Source organism: Giraffa tippelskirchi, chromosome 4 (genome assembly GCF_054371585.1).
Source record: "Giraffa tippelskirchi isolate mGirTip1 chromosome 4, T2T-mGirTip1v1.2.pri, whole genome shotgun sequence".
Taxonomy (NCBI): Eukaryota; Metazoa; Chordata; class Mammalia; order Artiodactyla; family Giraffidae; genus Giraffa; species Giraffa tippelskirchi.
In genome coordinates, this window is record NC_137278.1 from 20,235,226 (window position 1) to 20,248,994 (window position 13,769).

The window sequence follows — 13,769 nt, forward strand, 5'->3', positions numbered from 1 at the left end:
CTGAAGCGACTTAGCATGAATGCATGCAGAGGGAAGAATGACATTATACCATGCAGGCAAAGAAGGGAAGCAGGCCTGGGGAGGCCCATGGATAGCTGACCTGAGTCTTGAATAAATAAGATTTAAGGAAAAGAGCAGGAAGGCTTTAAAGGCAGAAATAGAAAGTCATGAAATAGTAAGTTTGTTTCTAGAACTACAGGCAACTCAGTGTTTCTGGGGCCAAGTATGTATATGTAGAAGGAACTAGAGATGCTACCACAGGGGCCAGACATGCGGATTGTGCATGTCAAATTAAGACATTTCAAACTTTATGTTGAAAGCTATTGGAAGATACTAAAATTCTGTGAGCAGACAATACAAAATTCTCTGTACTGAATATGACTTTGGCATACAATGTGTGACATTTTGTCCCCAAAGAGTAACTGCCTCTATTTAGAGGGATGTGACAAAAAAAAGTCTTTGTAGAACTTCTGCCTCTCCCAAAATAGTTACTCTCATGTGAAAAATCTAGCTGGCCATCTGGACTCAAATTGTACCTTCAGACATTTCTGCTCATCACCTCTCTATCCAACTTTTAGTAGCTTCCAATGTCCTGCCAAGGACTTTTCTGCATATTTCTCTCTTGCTCTGCTTTTCTCATTCCATCTCTGAAAAAATTCCAGTTCAAGATTCTTATGGACATGAGTGTGCAAAGCAACAAAAGAAACATTTGACAAGAAATGTACTTGGAAGTCGGTGGAGGGACTTCCGTGAAGCCTGACATACATTGCACTTGGGTGAGGATCATTCAGCACTCCTGGTGGACCCCAGGAAAATACAGCATGGTGAGCCTCTGTAGTAAATCCTTTTCATGTAGTGTGTCATTAAGTGGCTGTATACACTGAAAACAACCTTAAAAAACATGTATAAAGTATGATTTACTAGTTAAGACTAGAGTTGATTTGCCAAGTTACTTAACCTTTCTAAGTTGTTCCCTTATCCTTAAATGAAGCCAACAATGGTACCTACCTCTTTGGGTCCTTGTGAAGATAAAATGAGAAGAGGTCTGTAAAGATCTCAGCAGGTACCTACCCAGGATAACAGCTGTCCTTAGTGGTGCTGATCCCCGTATGGTTGTGTTAGCTTCATAAGCCTATATTTGTGCTCTTTAGAGCATTTTGGAGGAATTCAAAATGAGTTGGGAAGGAAAATGGGAGTCATCCTTTGCTCTTCATTATGAAGTATAAGGATCTGCACATTTTCCCCCTTGAGATGAGCTAAAAATCCATCTTGGTAGAATTTCTACCCATTGGTTCCAATTCTCCTCCTTTGGACCCCATAGAACATGTGTGGGAATTTTCTCTCCCATCGTGAGCTCTTTGGACCTTTTTGGGAAGTAATTCTGCTTCTTATTACATCCTCTTTACTTAAAGAAACACTTTGCCTTTCCCAGTGTGATGAGATTATATCAGGATTCGTTTCTAGGCTCATAGATTCTGTTTGCTTTTAGGCTGTGACATCCATATCAGTTCAGTCCCTCGGTCTTGTCTGACTCTTTGTGGCCCCATGGACTGCAGAAAGCCAGGCTTCCCCACCCTTCACCATCTCCTGGAGCTTGCTCAAACTCATATTCATTGAGTCGGTGATGCCATCCAACCATCTCATCGTCTGTTGTCCCCTTCTCCTCCCACCTTCAATCTTACCCAGCATCAGGGTCTTTTCCGATGAGTCAGTTCTTCGCATCAGGTGGCCAAAGTATTGGAGCTTCAGCTTCAGCATCAGTCCTTCCAGTGAATATTCAGGACTGATTTCCTTTTAGGACATCCAGATCAGAAGCCCCCAAATTCCCTATAGAAAGGGAGAGCCAGAGCCACAAATCAATCTGCATAAATGTATTGAGTGTCATTATACATTAGGCAGCTAGTGAAGAGAGATATCAAGTGCTTCATAACATCAAGTCCTTTGGGGTTGTCAGTGGAGGGTGAATCTATGCTTGCCTGTGTCAGGGGGTGGAGGTGCTCAGGGTTGGAGGGTGAGGCCAGCCCTTGGTATTCACACCGCTGGTGGGAAGATACACTTTCCCCTTGGAAAGTGTTAGTCACTCAGTCATGTCCAACTCTTTGCGACCCCATGGACTGTAGTCTGTCAGGCTCTTCTGTCTATGGAATTCTCCAGGCAAGAAAGCTGGAGTGGGTAGCCATTCTCTTCTCCAGGGGATCTTCCAGACCCAGGGGTTGAACTTGTATCTCCTGCATTGTAGGGAGATTCTTTTCTGTCTAAGCCACTCAACCAGTCGCTTATCCTGATTGCTAAGGCTTCAGGGCTGCCTCGAGGCTGCTGCTTACTGTTTACTCATTGTTATGAATGGAATGTTTGTCTTCCTTGAAAATTCATATGTTGAAATTTACTCTCCTCACCCCCATGAGAAGGTATTAAGAGGTGAGACTGTAGGAGGTAATTAGGATTAGATGGGATTACCAGGACAGAAAAATCTATATGCAGGTCAAGAAGCAACAGTTAGAACTGGACATGGAACAACAGACTGGTTCCAAATAGGAAAAGGAGTATGTCAAGGCTGTATATTGTCACCCTGCTTATTTAGCTTATATGCAGAGTACATCATGAGAAATGCTGGACTAGATGAAGCACAAGCTGGAATCAAGATTGCCAGGAGAAATATCAAAAATCTCAGATATGCAGATGACACCACCCTTATGGCAGAAAGTGAAGAAGAACTAAAGACCCTCTTGAAGAAAGTGAAAGAAGAGATTGAAAAAGTTGGCTTAAAGCTCAACATTCAGAAAACTAAGATTGTGGCATTTGGTCCCATCACTTCATGGCAAATAGATGAGGAAACAGTGGAAACAGTGACAGACTTTATTTTTCGGGGCTCCAAGATCACTGCAGATAGTGATTGCAGCCATGAAATTAAAAGATGCTTGCTTCTCTGAAGAAAAGCTATGACCAACCTAGACAGCATATTAAAAAGCAGAGACATTACTTTGCCAACAAAGGTCCGTCTAGTCAAAGCTATGGTTTTTTCAGTAGTCATTATGGATGTGAGAGTTGGACTATAAAGAAAGCTGAGCACCGAAGAATTGGTGCTTTTGAACTGTGATGTTGGAGAAGACTCTTGGGAGTCCCTTGGACAGCAAGGAGATCCAACCAGTCCATCCTAAAGGAAATCAATCCTGAATATTCATTGGAAGGACTGATGCTGAAGCTGAAACTCCCATACTTTGGCCACCTGATGCAAAGAACTGACTCATTGGAAAAGACCCTGATGCTGGGAAAGATTGAGGGCAGGAGGAGAAAGGGATGACAGAGGATCAGATGGTTGGATGGCATCACCGACTCAATGCACATGAGTTTGAGTAAAATCTGGGAGTTGGTGATGGACAGGGAGGCCTGGTGTGCTGCAGTCCATGGGGTCACAAAGAGTTGGACATGACTGAGCAACTGAACTGAACTGAACTGAACCAGGGCAGGGACCTTTTGAATGTGATTAATGCCTTTATGAGTCACAAGAGAGCTTGTGCTCTCTTCTGTCTGTCATGGGAGCATCATAAGTCAACAGTCTGGTACTCTAAAGAGGGCTGTCACGAGAACCTGACCATGCTGGTACCCTAATCTCAGATTCCAACCTCCAGAACTGTGAGAAATGACTTTCTGTTGTTTATAAGCCACTCAGTCTATGGTCTTTGTTATAGCAGCCTGAATATACTTAGACATTTATGCTGCTCTGGGTGGTTACAAACCCTCCCCATTTTTTTCAGAGCATAGGTGAACGCTGGAATAAAATTAGGGAGTTACAGAGTAGCTCACAAATAGGTACCATGCCTGCTCTCTCAGCATACAGACCCTGGCCTATCCACATGGATTTTTCCAGGATGTTTTTGTCTGTCTGGCTCTGGATAATTGGATGTAGCAGCAACCACTGTCTCACTTCCCATCAGGAGCACCCTGCATATATCTATCTCCTCAGAGTATAAACCCAAAGAGAAGCCCCAGAAATGAGAAGAAACTCCATCCTCCCATTTTCTGAGTCCCTATTTCCTGCTGTACAATATACATCATCTCAGGATGGTGGGAATTATCTCTTCTGTCAGGGGATTCTCTATCTTTTACCCAGAGGGATGTGGCCTCTTCCTATACTCTGAAAGTGAAAGTTGCTCAGTCGTGTCCGACTCTTTGCAACCCCTTGGACTATACAGTCTATGGAATTCTCCAGGCCAGAATGCTGGAGTGGGTAGCCTTTCCCTTTTCCAGGGCATCTTCCCAACCCAGGGATTAAACCCAGGTCTCCCGCACTGAAGGTAGATTCTTTACCAGCTGAACCACAAGGGAAGCCCAAGAATACTGCAGTGGGTAGCCTATCCCTTCTCCAGTGGATCTTCCTGGCCCAAGAATGAAACCGGGGTCTCCTGCATTGCAGGCAGATTCTTTACCAACTGAGCTATGAGGGAAGCTAATCTTCTTATACTCTGAGCCAGTGCAAAACCCCAGAGCACAGCAGCACATCCGTCTTACAAGGACTTGCAAAGGGCACCCGTAGGCCGCTTTTGGACGTATGCCTCATTTCTGTGCCAGTCTGTGTGACTATAGGACTGGGGTCCTATGGCTGGTTCAGCTTGAGTCACATGCCCAGTCTCATGGTAAAGAGATAGGATTTACTATTTGCAGAAGGAATCAAGAAATGATCACGATTTGTGATTCACCCATTCCCCGTCCTTGACATTTCCTGCTGATTCTTTTGATACATTCCCTGATCTGGAGCCCAAGTGTATTCTGACCAGTACATAAAATCATCATCAAAATTTCTCCAACCTCTGTTATGTTCCAAATGCTATACAAAATCTACGACATTTACTATTTCTAGAAAATCTACGGATAAATATTGTGGATACAACTGAGGTTGCTTCCAGAAAGCTAAATTATAAAATCAACCTCAGGAGATCAGAACAGGGCAATGCAATACTACTTTCAGCAGAAAAAAATGTTCCTTGGGTCTAAGGGATTTGAAGAAACTCAACTGAGCATGTGAGTATTTCTAAGGGAAAAAATGAGGCCGTCACAAAGGACCCCAGGAAGCAGAAGGTGTGGAGGTAAACTTCACCAGTGCTGTCCTGGGGGAGGGGCTGTGAATGTTTTGGTTTCAGTGTCCTGATGCCTTGAAAGAGGCGTTTCATCTAATTCTTGTTCTGATTCCGTGTTCACCAGTCAACCTCCTGATTATAGTGTGGCTTCCCCTGTGCTTTCCAGTGGGGGAAAGTGTTGGTCATGCTGATATGACCTTGAGGTTTTTATCATAATTCTAATCCTCCTTACCATTTTCAAAGTTGGTATTCTGTTTTTTCATCACTATAGTGAGCTTGGTCAGTGTGATTCCATCTTGAGAGATGGGTGGACATTTGGTGGGCTGAAAAAAATCATGTCATTATTGTCACAAAACTGATTGCCAGATGTTAGATTATAGTAAATTTCCGAGGTACTTACATTTGCCATTCTTTTTTTTTGGACACATTTTTCACAATATGCTTGGGCTAGGACCAGTCCTTTTCCTTTGGAAGGTTTTCCTTCCAAACTTGTCTAGATTTCAATAGCCTCATTTTTTCAGATGGAGAAATTAAGTGATTCCTTAAAGATCACATTGTTAAGATGGTAGGTTTAGAATCCAGGTCTGTCTGACTTCAAAGCTCATGTTATTTCTCCTTGACCAGATACTTCCATCTCCTTGTTTGGACCCAGTAGTTTTCTACAGCCCAACATTGCATGCTTAGTAGGGAGGTTGGTTTAGTTGCTAAGTCGTGTCTGGCTCTTGAGACCCCATGGACTGTAGCCCACCAGGCTCCTTCATCCATAGGATTTTCCAGGCAAGCATACTAGAGTGGGTTGCCATTTCCTTCTCCAGCTTAGTAGGGAGAGGGCTGCCTTGAATGTATCTGTGATGGGCCCAACTCTTCATCTACAAATGAATACTTCCCTAGAGGAAAGGTCAGCTGCTATGTTTGCGAACAAATATAAGATGGCACCACCAAACAGAAGGAAATGAGGTGCAGAGTTTCATATGTAAATACATTTTCAGATAAGTATGTAAAGGGCCGGGCTTGGAGTACGGTAGATCCCCTGTCACTGGTGGCTCTTTTCCCTAATGGGACAGAGAAGTTGGAGGACAAAACAATGTAAGCCAAGGATTCCCATGGGTGAAAACCACAGGAGCCAGTTGCTGCATAAAATGTTTGGACAATTCTTTGTAATCATCCACCTCTGGTAGATTGTCTGCCCCCTTGGGTGGGAAACCCCCTCCCAGACAGAGAGGAAGGCGGTAATCCATGGGAACCATCTGTCAGTGCTGACGGGGCTTTGGCAGGGAGGCAAGCTGGGATCCATTCCTACTGATCTGTAAATCCATCTTTCAAAACTGCTCCCTATGGGAGGCCTGAGGATGTCTTAGAATACTTTGTGGGTCAAGTTCTGAAAGAGAGTATGTGAAAGGGCAGGAGAAAATGTCATCTGGATCCATATAAGAGGATGTTTTTCAGGCCCCAGCTCAGATGTCACCCCTGTAGGAAGGCTCCTGCCCCTGAATTGTATTTCTCTATTTATATACGTCATAGATCAACAATTTGAATCCTATTTATTTATTTATTACCCTCTCTCAACTGGGATGTAATCTTCATGAGGGTAGAGGCTTCATCTCCCTTCTGTCAGAATATTGCAAATGCCTGAAAGAGAGTCTGGTACATGGTGGGTACTTGATAAATATTTGTTGATGGATTGAGTCAATGAATAAAGCAATAAATAACTAAATTAATGAATGGGTCCAGAAGATGGTGAGAAATAGTAAGAAACTATGGTGAGTGGAAGGAACCTGGCATTTGGAAATAGATGGACCTGATCCCAACCTTGATCCTAAACTAGCTGGATATACGACCTTAATTTTTCTGAGTTTTATTTTGGGTCTGTAAAACTCTGTTTCATAACATTATTATGAAGATTAAATCATAGTCCATTACCATCTGCAAAATGTCTGGCATCATGGCTGACATCATGAGCCATGATGCCAGTCACTTTGAGAACTAGTGTTTATTAGTGTCACTGTCTTCCTTCCAAATACATAAGCATAAGCACAACCACGCATGTACCTTGTGATAAATAAGCTTCAAATTGATATACATTTCTTGTATGAAATGCTAGGCACTTGGGACTGTTAGATAAATAAAGTTCATGTCCTACCCTCAGAAAGCTCCTAGCACCCTTTGTGAGCGTGCTCAGTCACTTCAGTCATGTCTGACTCTTTGCGACCCTATGGACCATACCCTGCCAGGCAGGCTCCCCTGTCCATGGGATTCTCCAGGCAAGAATACTGGAGTGCGTTGCCGTGCCCTCCTCCAGAGGATCGTCTCAACCCACAGATCAAATCCGAGTCTCCTGCATCTCCTGCCTTGGCAGGCGGATTCTTAACCACTGAGCCTCTAGGGAAGCCCTCCTAGTACCCTTTACATAGAAACAAAAAAATCAAGTTTGTTTGGAGTCAGGAATATGAGGTGGCATTTTCATTTCTTAATCATACAAGCACCTACTTTCTGTCTCACACAATTATTGAATTGAATTTTATCTTTAAATCAAGCCTAAGAGATAGGTGCTATTTTAATTTTGCAGATAAAGAAATTGAGACTCAGAGAGTGAAGTAATACGTTCAAGATCACACTGTTAACGGGCCATAGGCTAGCAGCTCAGTACCAGTTCTGTACGACGTGAACTTCTGCATTCTTCTCACTATTTCACGCCTGAGTGTTTCTAACAACTCTGTTGGTGACTCTAGAGGAAGTCTCTGTTCTTTTTTCACCTATTTGCATGCGCAATGTGTATTCTCTCCTTATTCGAATTGAATCTTTCTTCTTGGAGTCCTCTAAGGCTTTGATATATGCCTGCCTTTATGTAAGCAGTTGGCTGCTACTGCTCAGTTTATTTCACTTATTATAAAGGACGTGCACATTTTATGTATTATGCTCCAGGGCAACTTAGTGACTCATCTTGTGATTCAAAAATACCAAACCAGTGGTTTTTTTTTTTGAACCGCAGCCATCATTTGGTGTGATCACAGAAGTTTAGCCATTTGGAAATTTTGTTCTGAGAGCCATTTTGTTTCAAGGTGACAACTCACAAACTGAATTAAAAAAAAAGATGTATTGAGAATAAACTACACTTGCATATAAGAATATTTCATATACTACATGCTGAGTAAAAGATGCCAAACTCAAAAGATTACATACTGTATGGTTCCATTTAGTAGAGTTTAAAAACAGCAACACCAATTTATGGTGAGAGGAGTCTAGGTGTTGGTTACCCTGGAGTCGGGGAGGGGAAGTGGCAGCTCGATGGGGGAATGAGGAAGGCTTCTTTGGCTCATCCAGGTTGGAAATGGGAGCAAGATTCTCTCAAAGAATTCTGATGGTCTTTCCCTTATACAGTTCTGCCTCTTTCCAAGTAGGAGTTTATTCTGCAGAAGGCAGACTCTTCTGTTTTTGAGCCATTCCATTTGACTAAATGCCCATTACACAGACAGCTTTCTCCTGCAACTTCCAGCCATTGGTTCTACTTATGTCTTTAAGTGTCTCTTAGAAGAACAAGAGTAATAACTACTGCATTTAGATGAGACCAGTCATGTGCCAGGTGCTTTACCGATTTTCTCTTTTAATTTTCATTAGCATCCTTCAAGTCAGGTACTTGAGGATCAGAAAGGTAAAAGTTAGGTGCCATTTTTTCCTTTTTAATATTTAAGAAAATTGAGCATCAGAGAAGTTAATAGCTTACCTAAGGTCACACAGCAACTAGATGGTCAATTTCAAACTCAGGTCTAAGTTCAAAGTCTGTGGTTTTTCCATTGCTCCACTTTACCCCCTTTCCCTTGGTACAATCTGTTACATGCTTGAATACCAGTCATCATACCCCAAATGTTTTGTTTTATTCTATTTTATTAAAAACTTCTGACCATGACCATGAGATTGAGCTCACATTTTTTTTTGAAAAACACAGTGTAAGTTGATCTTGATGATGATGATCGATCGTGATGTGTTGCTGGTGACAATGATGGTAATGGTGGTGATGGTGGTGGTGATGATGGTGGTGGTGGTGATGGTGTGGTGATGATGGTGGTGGTGGTGATGGTGTGGTGATGATGGTGGTGCTAATGATAGTGCTGATGATAGTGGTGGTGGTGATGGTGCTGATGATAGTGGTGCTGATGGTGGTGGTGCTGCTGCTGATGGTGGTGGTGATGGTGGTGGTGATGATGATGGTGCAGATGATAGTGGTGATGATGGTGGTGGTGATGATGGTACTGCTGATGGTGGTGGTGGTGGTGATGGTGGTGGTATGATAGTGGTGGTGGTGCTGATGATACGGATGATGGTGATGGTGATGATGGTGTTGGAAGTCACACAGTGGTAGCAGTTCATAGTAGCTGCAAACATTTTCAGTAGAAGCTGAGAGCTTTATAGCAAATGCTTCATTTGTGAACAGCAGGTCTATTTTCATCTTATGGGCACCATTAATCCTGTCACTGCTCAGGTTTATCTCTTTGCCTTGGCTGCTAGAGAACTCAGAACAAAAACTGTAGCTTACCTCTTGTCCAGGATCATACAGAAGGCAGTTATATGGACTGGCCTTTCCCCCGCTTTTTCTCTTTCCTTCTTGTTCATGGTTTCCCCTCTTATTTTTCTTGCTGCATCATGTCTTTTGGTAGATGCTGATTATTATTTGTGGTGTGGAATCAGGTGTGGGGAAGAAACATTGTCCAATGCAACTGTCACAGCAAGTTATGGCATAGGTATTATTACTCTCATTTTATACATAAGAAAATGAGTTTCAGAGAGGTAAGATGCCTTTCCAAAGTTGCACAGCTTATATGTGGGAGACCTTGGTTTCAAAAACAAAATGATGTTACTTTAGAGCCCACCCAGGATACCCTACTTCCTCCTTGCAGGTGCCTTTCACTCTTTTTTTGTTTTTAATTGTAAAGCCACTTTGTTTTTATTAATTTGTTGTTTTTGAGTTGCTCAGTCATGTCCAACTCTTTGTGACCCCATGGACTGCAGCACATCAGGCTTCCCTGTCCATTTTCATCTCCTAGAGCTTGCTCAAACTCATGTCCATCGAGTCGCTGATGCCATCCAAACATCTCATCCTCTGTCGTCCCCTTCTCCTCCTGCCCTCAATCTTTCCCAGCATCAGGGTCTTTTCCAAGGAGTCAGATCTTCACATTCGGTGGCCAAAGTATGGGAGATTCAGCTTCAGCATCAGTCCTTCCAATGAATATTCAGGACTGATTTTCTTTAGGATTGGTTTGATCTCCTTGCAGTCCAAGGGACTCTCAAGAGTTTTCTCTAACACCACAGCTCAAAACATTAGTTCTTCAGTGTTCAGTATTCTTTCTGGTCCAACTCTCTCATCCATGCATGACTACTGGAAAAATCATAGTTTTGACTGTACAGACGTTTGTTGGCAAAGCAATGTCTCTGCTTTTTAATATGCTATCTAGGTTGATCATAACTTTTCTTCCAAAGAGCAAGCATCTTTTAATTTCATGGCTGCAGTTATCATCTGCAGTGATTTTGGAGCCCAAGAAAATAAAATCTGTCATTTGTTTCCATTGTTTCCCCATCTATTTGCCATGAAGTAATTTTTAAAATTAATTCATTAGTTTATTTTTGGCCACACTGGGTCTATGCTCTGGTGCACGGGCTGTTTGTTGCTGCTCTGGGGCTTTTCTCTAGTTGTGGTGAGTGGGGGCTACTCTCTAGTTGTGGTGTGTGGGCTTCTCATTGCAGTGAGTTCTCTTGTTGCAGAGTATGGGCTCCAGGGCTCATGGGCTTCTATAGTTGTAGCACAGGCTTAGTAGTTGTGGTTCATGGGCTTAGTTGCTCTGCAGCATGTGGAATCTTCCTGGACCAGGTATCAAACCCATGTCCCCTGCCTTGGCAGGTGGATTCTTAAGCACTGGACCATAAGGGAAATCTCAGCCTCCCAGTCTTGAGAGTTTAGTATTCTTGTTCCACTGTCTGAGGATAGGCGGGTGCATGGTGGCAGCAGAGGGGACCCCAGGATCTCTGTCCTGAGCACTGACCACCAGTGGACCTCCTCACCATGCGACCCACTCAAACTCTACCTCCCATCTCTCCTTTCACATAGGGATCCCCGGGGCTTGTGTGTCTCCTCCATCAGCCACCCCAGTTCTCTGTGGGCTAAAAATGTGTGGTAGCCACATGGCTGCAGGTTTGGTCAGTAGCTGACCTCACCCCCAGCTTTTGTTGTTGTTCAGCTGCTTTCTTTCATCTAATCCTCACAGTAATATGATGATGTAGGTCCTTTTTTGATCTCCATTTTAGAGATGGAAATACTCAGTCACAGAAGGGTTAGATAAGCAGCTTGCATCCATTCACTCAGCAAAGAATGAGCAAACCAGAATTTCAATGCTGATGTGCTGGCTGCAAAACCCATGATCTTCACTGCTGTGCACACAATCGTATTATTCCCCACTAACTGCTGTCCTGCTTCCCAGGACGGGGTTCAGGGACCTCAGCTGAGGACTAGGTAGTGTTTACAATGACCCGTCTGACCTCCCAGCCCTCCTTCCTGAGTCTGGATAGAGTGGATTCAATTCTGAGAGCCTCTCAGTGCTCCGATTATATTGTAGGTTTATACTGGTTTGGTTTCAGATCATGAGGCAGGAGGCAGGCGTCTCAAACCCATCCCATCTCTTTTCCTGCCCAGTTAACCTCTGCTCACAAGAGCTGTACCTTTAGTGGGATGCCTGAAGCCTGGAAGAACCTCCAGCTCAAGCCAGCCAAGTCTCATTCAGCCTTCAAAGGCCCACCAGAAGGAAATGCCAGATCCCAGTATCAGATCCTAGTCCAACTCATGCAAACCACACGAGTCCAGGGCGACTGAGGCCCTGGAATTCTGAGTCGAGATCAAGTGGCTTAATACTAAAGGAAAACATTTCCAAAGTTTTCTTACAGAGAAAGTAAAACAGTGATGGTATTGAATTCTCCAGCTTGCTAATTCATTTCTATTTGATCAGCTCTTGATAGTATGTCATGTCTGAGTGTCCCAGCCCACAAATTTATAGTCAAAGAAGTCGGTGTTTTTACATGGATCAAGCAGACGCCAAAGACAGACTTGGACTCGCCCAGCACCAAGTGAGGAAATTTTCCATGCCAGGTCCTGGGGTAGTTGATTTTGCATAGATTCTCTTATTAATCTCACAAATGCTTTGTATGGTCTAATATTTTTGGCCACACTTTATAGATTTGGGCATGAAGTTTATAGAAGGAAGAGAAATAACATTTTATGGATGCTAGAAAGTGGAAGGGCGTGTTCTGATGCTAAGACCAGTGCTTTGCAATCATGCTCTCAGGTTCAAATACACCCTCTGCTTCTATTTCCAAGTGAATCCACCATCACAGCAGGGCTCCTCGCTGGGCAGAAGCACTGTGTCAAGAGAGAAGGGCATTTCCTTGTGGAGATACTGGGGGTGCCGATCGGCACTGTACTACTGCACTCTACATGGTACTGGAAAGTACACAAAAGCACATCCACTTGTACGAATGTGACAAAGTGTGCCGGACATGTGAACCAACTTACAGAATAGGACATAGCAACACATGTTTGTATCTTTGACAGTTTGCAACTTGAAGATTCCTTCAAGTAGGGGACTTACTGTATATCCTTTAGTCTTGGTTGGGGGGCTGGAGGAGATAGCCCAATGTTCATTACCTAAGCCATTTGCAAACCTGGCTCATAAAAACCTTGCACATATAATCATCACCTTGTTTACCTTCTGTACGGAAAGAACTGAAGTACCTAGGAAAGGGTGGAGCCACGAGATGAGGAGTTTGGGGTCCCTGAATGACTGCATGGAGAAGAGTTCTTCAGATGGAAATGAGCAATGAACAGACCCTCGCTGGGTTAAGCCAGAGATTGGGGGTTTGTAACTTACAGTAGTTGGCTTACCTTAATACTGGTGGGAAGATGAGGAGATTGAGGGGAACCCTGGGAAGAGTTGGGGTCTGCAGAGCTTCAGTATAACCTCAGAGAGAGGAGAGACATACAGCCACAGGCTTAGGAAGCAGAATGTGGATTCTTCTGCTGATCCTCCTCTGTACACAGACATCCCTGGTAAGGATCACTAAGGGCTCTGGAGGGTAGAGGAGCTGAAGGCACAAGCTCCAGGGTTGGGTTGCTCAGCTTTGCAACTCAGCCCCAAGCTGTCCTGGGGGCTCCACTTTGCCCAGCCCTGGCTCACCGAGGTAGGATCAAAGCCCTGGAATCTTGATTGTTGGGGAGAAACATCTGGGGTGTATGCATCATAGACACCTCCTAGAGATAAAGGAGGAGCTAAGCTGGTTAACAAAAGGTGGTGTGTATGTGTGTGAGTCACTCAGGCATGCGGCCCCATGGACTGTAGCCCACCAGGCCCCTCTGTCCATGGGATTTTCCAGGCAAGAATGCTGCAGTGGGTTGCCACTCCATTCTCCAGATGGTCTTCCCAACCCAGGGATGGAACCTGGGTTTCCTGTATTGCAGATGGATTCTTTACCATCTGAGCCCCCAGGGAAGCCAAATGAAAGATTACCTAAGCTTTTTCCATCTCAGTTTTCTGAGTCCCAGATTCCAAAGACAGACAAGTAGGAGGAAGGAATCTTAATTTCTACAAAACAGCTCAGCATCCCTTGTTCCTGCAGCACTGGGTGCTTAGTGCAGGCTGGTGGGAGGCAAGGCAGGAC

General features: G+C 43.9%; 1 protein-coding gene across 4 annotated transcripts in view; it reads left to right on the forward strand.

The window, feature by feature from the left end:
* LPIN1 (lipin 1) overlaps positions 1–13,769 on the forward strand; it is a 373,872-nt gene that overhangs the window by 246,829 nt on the left and 113,274 nt on the right. The gene's annotated exons all lie outside the window — the stretch shown is intronic.